At 49.4% G+C, this 8,759-nt stretch overlaps 1 pseudogene; it reads left to right on the top strand.

The window, feature by feature from the left end:
- Window positions 1-741: 741 nt before the first annotated feature.
- LOC146664434 (uncharacterized) lies at window positions 742-7,627 on the top strand (annotated as a pseudogene).
- Window positions 7,628-8,759: the final 1,132 nt, after the last annotated feature.

Consider the following 8,759-nt stretch of genomic DNA (forward strand, 5'->3'; position numbering starts at 1 on the left):
AGCTGGGCTGCTGGCCAAACTGAGGGCAGCTGGGCTGCTGACTGAGGTGAAAGTGAGGATGGGACAATATGGCCAGAAAAACCAGTTTCAAAAAGTTTTATTACTTTCCCTGAAGGAACTGACGGAGACAAGAAAGCTTCCCTGATGCTTAAATTCCCTATGTTCGTAGTGCTAGGCTCAGCTACTCCGGGCATGGGAACAACAGCATGAACATAGTCATTAGCACAAAAAGTCTGCTCAACAAAGGTAGTCTTAGGAGCAATGGCCATGGGCGAGACAGGGAAATCCTTATTATTTTTAGAGGAGACACAAAAAATAGCTCCAGAAGAAATAGACCTAGTATCTGGGTCAGAAGGAACAGAAAGAGTGTCTGTTTCACTCACCACAGCCGACTGTTTTGTCATCCTGAAGTCCGGCTGTGGGGTGCCGCGCCGGTGACGCGAACGTCGCTTCCTCCCTGCCGACCGCTCCGGCGGGCCGGGCAAAACCTCCGGCGGGCCGGGCAAAACCTCCGGTGGGCCGGGCAAAACCTTCGCCGGCGGGCTGGGTTGGGAAGCGGTAGCGGCTGGAGGGTGGAGGTGAAGTTCGTGGAGAATGAAGTTTTGTACCAGAGGGTGTAGTGAGTCCAATAGCCAGGGATAATCCGTGAGCAGCTGTTGCAGTCTGGCTTCCAGAACGTGGAGGAATGCTTCTCCCTCGTGCTCTAGCCACAGGTTGATTATTTGTGAAGCGGAGTTCGTGATGAGGTCCCGAAGCTCCGTGGGTGGGGTGAATGCCGCTGGATCCATATCTGGCTGGTCCGTACTGTCACGGCGGGTGAGGAGAGCCGTGTAGAAAAGGAAAAAGGAGGATCCAAGTGCAGGTAGTCGTGAAGGTGTAAAGGTGGTTTATTGAACATGAAAGTAAACACAAACAGCAAAAGGAGCTGGAACTAAACTATACTGGGATCAACTAAACTACAGAGCACAAACCTTAACGAGAACGACCAGAAGAGACTAACGGCGGACAGCAGGGAGAACACGCAGATGAGGCAGGGTGGAATACACAGACGGACCAGCAACTACAATGACGGAGGACATGACTTAAATACACCCAGAGAAACACAGGGGAATTACACACAGGTGGTGGACACAGCTGGGAATGATCAACAAGACGAGACAGAGGTAAAACTGAACACACTCACATGAGACCCAGACCTGACACTGAGAGACAGACAGAATGACACATGGAATCAACTGAGGATCTCATCGTTGAAGTCAAGAGACAGTGTTGTCTTCAGGGCAGTTTCAGACTTCAGTTTATGGATTCCTTGTTTGGGAATGAGTTTTTTAACCTCACCTCAGTTTCAGAAGTAGCAGACAAAGGGACTCTTAAAGCTATTGACATGCCAAAGCCCACCACATGGACATAAAAAAGAGTAACAGAAAACTTTTTCATACAGAAGACATGAAAACATGAAGTTGTTCGTGATGCACCAATGGTGGAGGCTTTCATGGCAAGATGGCCTGATCTATTTGATTTCCATGAGGTAAGGTTTGCCTCATACACGGTGTTCTTGTGGTATTAGCCTAAAATGGTTAAGGCACAGTTGTTATTTGACAGCCCATTTCTTCAGCATGAGTGATTGCAGCCTTCTTCCAGGTATTAAACCTTTAAAGCTCATTTCTCTGTGCTCATGTTTTCAGATCAACACTGAGTTTAAGAGAATTGCCACCATCCCCCCTCAGACAAAGTTCGTGGCTCAGCTGGCTCTCCACCTGGACAACCTGGTGAAGTTGGTCAACAGAAGAGCAGAGCTTGGACTAATACTGAAAAGAATTGTGGCATGAATGGATAATGTAAGTGATTAAGCCTCAACATTCACTTAACATGATCCTCTTTGGATGAAACTTTATAATTGTGGAAGATTTCAAATGTTTCCCATGATAAATTCTCTCATTTTGTATTTTTATATCTGCTTGTTTTTTTAACCTTCACTTTGTCAACTTATTATTAATTGCCAGTAAATCTATTATTAATTTGTGTGCCTTTACTTTAAAAACATTCATGTAAAGTACACTATTAAAACTTAAATGAAGGACAAGAGCTGAATGAAGATGCTAATTACATACATTTCATTTCAGTGTGAAGATGTTGATGCTGAGTGTGTCAAGGGAGTGTGTATCAAGGTTAAAGGTTCAAGGTTCTTTATTTGTAACATGCATAGTTATACAAGTATAACACACAGTGAAATCTACATGGGTGAAGACCCTGGCATGCTTATCCGGGAGTATGTGGTATGTACTTGTCTTTTTTTTTCTTTTTTTTCGGACTTTCCACAGTGTCATATTACTTACTTGGCATGAAATGACTAACATGGCTTCTTTTTTTACAGGGCATGGAAGAACGTGCCATCAGTGAGACTGTTGAAGACACCACTGTTTGAATTTATCTCCTTAAAGAGCAAGCTTCAGCAGATGAACAAGAGTTGTCCTTGCAGGCATCAGGGTGGTGAAGAATTTGGATAATGTAGCATTTGCTGTGATAATGCTATTTGGACTCATGTATGCATTAAACCTTGCCTACCCTGCGGACCTTCGCTACAACTTTGACGTTTTCCAGAAGGTTTTCATGGAACTGGATGGAGCTAAACTCTCTAAAGTTCTTGCTTTCAAAAACCATCTGTTTGGTCCCGCCTTCACTGTTGTGATTGGGGTGGGGGTAGGGACACGCTTAGGGCGTCGGGGGGTTCCCCGGAGGCATCTTCCTTGGGGGGCTCAACCCGGGGTAGCGGTCATGTCCGGTTGGGGGCTCTTTTGGCTCTCGGGTGACTGTTTCCTCGTGGCTGCGTGCAGCGGGGCTAGGGGAGGGTCTGTGCTGACGGACGTGGGTTACTGACCTGGTAGCCTGGCTGTCCCCTGGGTGGGTCCGGGATGGGCGTGAGGTTCTGGGGGCGCTCCGTCTCTGGGCTGGGGCCCTGGCCGGGCCTCGGGGCCTTGGGTCCTGGTTTGTGTGTTGCCGGGGTTGTGGGCGGGTGGGTGCATGGGGGCCCATCCCTGGCGCAGGGTGCCGCCGGTGCGTCGAGCCACCTGGGGGGCTCTTCAACTGGTGGGGGAGGTTGTTACACCTTGCAGGAGCTTTCCTCTCCTCAGGAACTCTCTGCAGGAGGGGGAGATACAGGAGAGGTGGAGGAAGATCTCAGCCTGGGCGTCTATTGTCTCATGTAGTCTGGAAGATGAGTGGATGGTGGGGTGGGTGCAGTTTTCTCTGTGGTGGGGTTGGGTGGACTGTCCCGGGCTCTATGGTGCCGGGGGGCGCTGCTGCACTGGGCCCCGGTCTGGATGGGCCTGGGCCCCCTTTCCCTGGCGGGTCGCGGAGTATGGGAGTGCCTACTGGGGTCAGCGGGGGAGCTGGCCCCAGGGAGGGGTCACCTGCCCCTCCCTTCCTTCCCTCCCCATCTCCAGCTGCCTCCCCCTTCCCGCTCCACCACAACCACCATGGGTGTACACCCCACCCCCGGCGTCGTTGCCCACCTCTCAATGTTAAATACACGTAGAGGTTCAAGGTTCAAGGTTCAAGGTTCTTTATTATTTGTCACATGCATAGTTATACAAGTATAACACACAGTGAAATGTAGCCTGACACGCTCCTCGACATGTGCAAAAATGGGGGGGGGGGTGTAGAGGAAGAACATTATATATATATATATATATATATATATATATATATATACACATATAGTATATACACTGGGTGAATGTGCAGTAGTAGCAGCAAGCAGGTGAATTCTGTACATTAATATGAATAGATATCTGACTATTTTACAGGATAGACAATATAAACATATTTAAAATTAAAGGAATTGAAATGTACATTGTGCCTTGGTTTAGTGTCTGGAAGAGTCCTGTCTCAGTCAATTATAGATGATGTGAGAGGGCTGGTGTGTGTGTTTAGGGCACGGATGGCTTGGGGATAGAAGCTCCTCTTGAGTCTCTCTGTCCTTGCCCGGAAGATGCGGAACCTTCTACCAGATTGCAGAAGTTGGAACAGTTTGTTGCCAGGATGGGACGGGTCCTTCAGTATCTGCGCTGCTCTAGTCCGGCATCTCCTGGTGTAGGTGTCCTGAAGCGGGGGGAGAGCAATCCTGCAGCAGCGTTCTGCTGTACGGATCACTCTCTGGAGAGCTTTTTGGTCCTTCACACAGCTGTTCCCGAACCACGATGTCATGTTCTGTGTGAGGATGCTCTCCACAGCGCCTGTATAGAAAATCCTGAGGATCTTTGGAGAGACCCTGAACTTCTTCAGTTGTCGTAGGTGATACAGGCGCTGCCTAGCCTTTTTGGTCTGGACCTGAATGTGGGCAGCCGATGTCAGGTCTGAGGAGATGTGGACACCAAGATACTTGAAGGACTGCACCCTCTCCACTGGAGCTCCATTGATGATAATGGGCTTGTAGTCTCTGTGCTGACCCCTTCTGAAGTCCACCACCAGCTCCTTGGTCTTGCTGACGTTCAGCTGGAGGTGGTTGTCCTGGCACCACGATGCCAGATTCTTCACTTCATCCATGTAGGCCGTCTCATCGTTGTTGGAGATGGCACCCAACACCACTGTGTCGTCAGCAAACTTCACAATGGTGTTGGAGCCATGGGTGGCCACACAGTCTGAAGTGTAGAGGGAGTAGAGCAGTGGCGAGAGGACACATCCCTGAGGTGCTCCTGTGTTGATGGTGATGCTGTTGGAGAAGCACCTGCCCACCCTCACCATCTGAGTTCTGCCAGTGAGGAAGTCCAACAGCCATGCACACAGACGGCTGTTAAGTCCCAGATCCCTCAGCTTTGTGAACAGTCTGCAGGGCACTATTGTGTTAAACGCTGAACTGTAATCAACAAACAGCATTCGCACATAGTTACCCTGTTTCTTGTCCACGTGGCTGAGAGTGGTGTGTAGGACGTGGGCGATGGCATCCTCTGTGGATCTGTTGGATCTGTAGGCGAACTGCAGCGGATCTGTGGTGTCTGGGATGGAGGAGGAGATGATGTTCTTCAGCAGCCTCTCAAACACCTTCATTACTACCGAGGTCAGTGCAACTGGCCGGTAATCGTTCAGGGATGAGGGTTTGCTGTTCTTGGGCACAGGGATGATGGTGTCATGATCCTGGGTCTGTTGACCCAGCGTTTTGAGTTTTAGTTTATGTAAGCCCGTCAGGTTTCCTAAGTTCATTTGTTATCATGCCTAGGTGTTTCTAGTTCTTATTATTTCCCCCTTGTGTTTCCAACTATGTTAAATCTCCCCTGCTCTTCATGCGTTTCATGTCTGTGTCTTACGTTGTCAAGTTCGGGTTGTCATGTCTATGTCTCTTTATGTTTCCTGTTTTATTGTGAAGAGGTCTGGTGTTTCTGTGTTCATCGTGTTCAGTTTTACTCTCCCACGGTGACGTCATTATGTTCATGTGTGCCAGCTGTTTCCCCATGTGTTCCCACTTCCCTCATCATCCTGTGTGTATTTAGTCCGTGTGCTTTCAGTCATTTGTTGTCAGGTCGTCTGCTCATCCATGTCAGTTCACTATGGTTAAGCTTTTTCATGTTTTGTTATTAGTTCACCCAGTTTGGGTTATTGTTTAGTTTTCACCGATGCCCGATTATTTTTACCCTCATTGCTAGCCTCAATAAACGGCTTGTTTTGTTTATCCACACTACGTTTTGGTCTGCGTTTGAGTCCTCCTCTGCAACACATACGGTCTGCCCCAGCCAGACCGTGACAGTTGGTGGATCTTTTGAAGCATGTGGGGACCACAGACTTCGCCAGGGACTCGTTGAAGATGTAAGTGAACACACCTGCTAGCTGGTCAGCACAGCAGCGCAGCAGACGGCCGGTGATACCGTCTGGCCCCGCCGCTTTCCTTGTGTTCACTCTCCTCAGTGCCGCTCGGACGTCATGCTCCGCGATGCTGGTCACCGGTCTCTCGCTGATGACGTCACTGTCCTCGGTAGTCAGGCGGTAGATAGCATTAGCCGCCTGGCTAACCTCGAAACGGGCGTAGAACCGATTCAGCACGTTGGTGAATGCAGAGTCGGCGTTGATCGGCGCAGTGTCCCTGGCTTTGTAGTCCGTAATGGTGCGTAGTCCGTGCCACATACTCCGTGTGTCGCCCTGGTGGAAGCGGGACTCCACACGTTCCCGGTACCTGCGTTTGGCATCTCTCACCGCACGCCGTATGAGGCCGCTTTGTAGGCGCTCATATCGCCAGTGGCGAGACCCGCGTTGTAGGAGGCGGTCCTGGCATTTACTGCAGTGCGGATCGATCTGTCCATCCACGGTTTCTGGTTTGGGAATGTGGTGACTCTCGCAGTGGGGATAATCTCCACATAGACATTGAGGGCTAGCAGGAGGGACCATGCGCTTACCTGCTGCTCTCTGGCAGGTAGCTCCATGCCCTCCTGGGTTTTAAATGCACCTTAGAACACACATGCATCAACACTACAATGAGCGGGTGGAGGGAGGTTTGGAGTCTTCTCTCACCCCCGTTCTCTGCGGCCTGCTGGAGCGGGGGGGGCTAGGAGGAGTTGGCCGTCCGACTGCGGTCTGGAGTGTGGGGCCTCCCTGCTGCTGCGGAGTCGGGGCGGTCTGCCTCTCCCCACCGCAGGGAAAAGGGTAACACCACCTGGGTCTGGGTGCAGTTCCCCCCTCCAGGGGCAAGGGTACCTAGACCCGGTTTGTAGAGTACGCTTGGGGAGTGTGATTGTGTGTACAGCGTCTCTTTATGTCTGTCTCCACGTTGGTTGAGTGTGGAGTAAGTGCATATGAGAGCATGAGGGTGGGAATGGATGTTTGTGTCTGTGTGTGCCTGTATGTCTGTGTCTATATGTCAGGTTGAGTATCAGACGCCACCTCTCTGGGGACATCTCAGGCCCTCCAAGGTTTGGAGGCCTATCTCCACTCACCGGCCTCTCGGCCGGGGGCTCGGTCACTCAGGCACGGCTGGCTGCCGGCGGAGCTCACGGGCGCGTCACTGCAACTCCCCCTGGCTTCTGCTCCGCGGCTGCTGAGTGAGCCCTCATCTGGGACTCTCCTCAGCTCTTACTGGGACAGTGGCGCGGCTGCCCCTCTGTTGGTCTTCCTTGGTCTCTTGTGTTCTGGGGGCCTCTGGATGTCTGGAGTTTTGATCTCCTCCATACCTGCTTCATACCCTGGTGGACGGGGCTGTGGCCCCCCCACACTCCCTAGCAGATCGTTACATGGGGAAACCTTTGGAATGCAAGCATGCTGATCCACACAGGTATGCACACAGGTGTACACACGGGTATTCACAGACGCGGACTACAGCTTTCTTGGCTGCTGCCTCAAAGCACATTGTGCGCTGTCTATTTTGCGTGCTGCACAATATCGTTTATTATTTAGTATCTACTGATATCTACTGCTAGCTAGTTTATTGTGATGGTGCCGGTTTTTTTTACTATGTTGCACTTTGTTGTTTGCTTTCTCTTCTGTTTTTTTTCTCCATACAGGTGATCCAGGTGTTTTTTTTTTTTCTTTCTTTCTTCCCCCCCTTCTCACCGTCTCTTCTCCCCTTTGGTTTTCTTTCTCTCCCTCTCTTTCTTTCATTCTTTCTCCCTGTCCTGTCCCCCAGTCACGTCTGTCCCGTTTGTAGCAACTGAAAATAAAATAAATTCATAATTATAATAAAGGTCAATCAAATGGACCAATATGGCAAGGCCATGATGATCCGCTTGGTAAAATAAATCCGCTTGGCATCTTTCTTGGCCTTAAGACAACAATTCTGATGGCTAAAGATCCAAACGGGACACAAAAAAAAAACAAAAAAACCCCCATCTGTTTCATTGAGAAGTCAAAGACTGCACTTCTGCAATTCTTTGCAGTTTTTCATTTTGTGTTCAGTAACCTTGTGAGTTTCGTACCTGGCACCCGCCATTTCACAGGTAATCTCCTCCCTCTTAGGTATTTGGTAATGCTCCCATTTGATGTTTTCATTTAGATCCTTCGGATCCATGCATATTCTCAGGTCACCACTCTTTTTCTTTACACACACCATGGAGTTGACCCAGTCGGTTGGCTCTTCAACCTTTCTTATCATTCCCAGGGCTGTCATTCTGTCCAATTCCTTCTTCAACTTATCTTTCAGTGGCACAGGAACTCTTCTGGCAGCATGCACAACTGGCTTTGCATTTTCCTTCAGTGCGATTTTGTATGTGAAGGGTAAGGTGCCCAGTCCTTTAAAAACATCTGCAAAGCTCTGAACTATGTCGCCTACAGAGTCAGGTGGCGAGTCCACATCTGTGTTGATGTAATACACGTGTCTCACCAATCCAAGATCTTCACAGGCTTTGTCACCAAGCAGTGACTCATGTGCTTCAGCAACGATAGAGAAGCACAGGTGGTGCACTTTATCCTTTACTGTCACTTTTAGTCTGCATGTGCCAAAACTCTCAATCTCCTGTCCATTGTAGTCTTTCAGGGCCGATTTTGCTTTTTGTATTTTGGGCTTTTCTTTCATTTCTTTGATGTCAGATAAACTGATCAGATTTGCTTTAGCACCAGTGTCTAGTTTCAATGTGACAAGCATCCCATTAATCGCCAGTGGCACTGTCCATTTGTCTTCCACTATGGCATTTATCTCTGTGTCTGGCTCAGTTTCACAGTTAACCAGACCAACAAAAAATGTGTCGCTGAGATCAGCATCTTCAACTGTGTTTATTGGTCGTTTTGTCTTGTTCTCTTTACCTTTTGAGAAGCATTGCTTGGCAAAGTGGTTCTTTCCGTGG

Source organism: Rhamphochromis longiceps, linkage group LG7, assembly GCF_057381845.1.
Source record: "Rhamphochromis longiceps isolate RC_006_pf linkage group LG7, R_longiceps_female_GT1.1, whole genome shotgun sequence".
Classification (NCBI taxonomy): Eukaryota; Metazoa; Chordata; class Actinopteri; order Cichliformes; family Cichlidae; genus Rhamphochromis; species Rhamphochromis longiceps.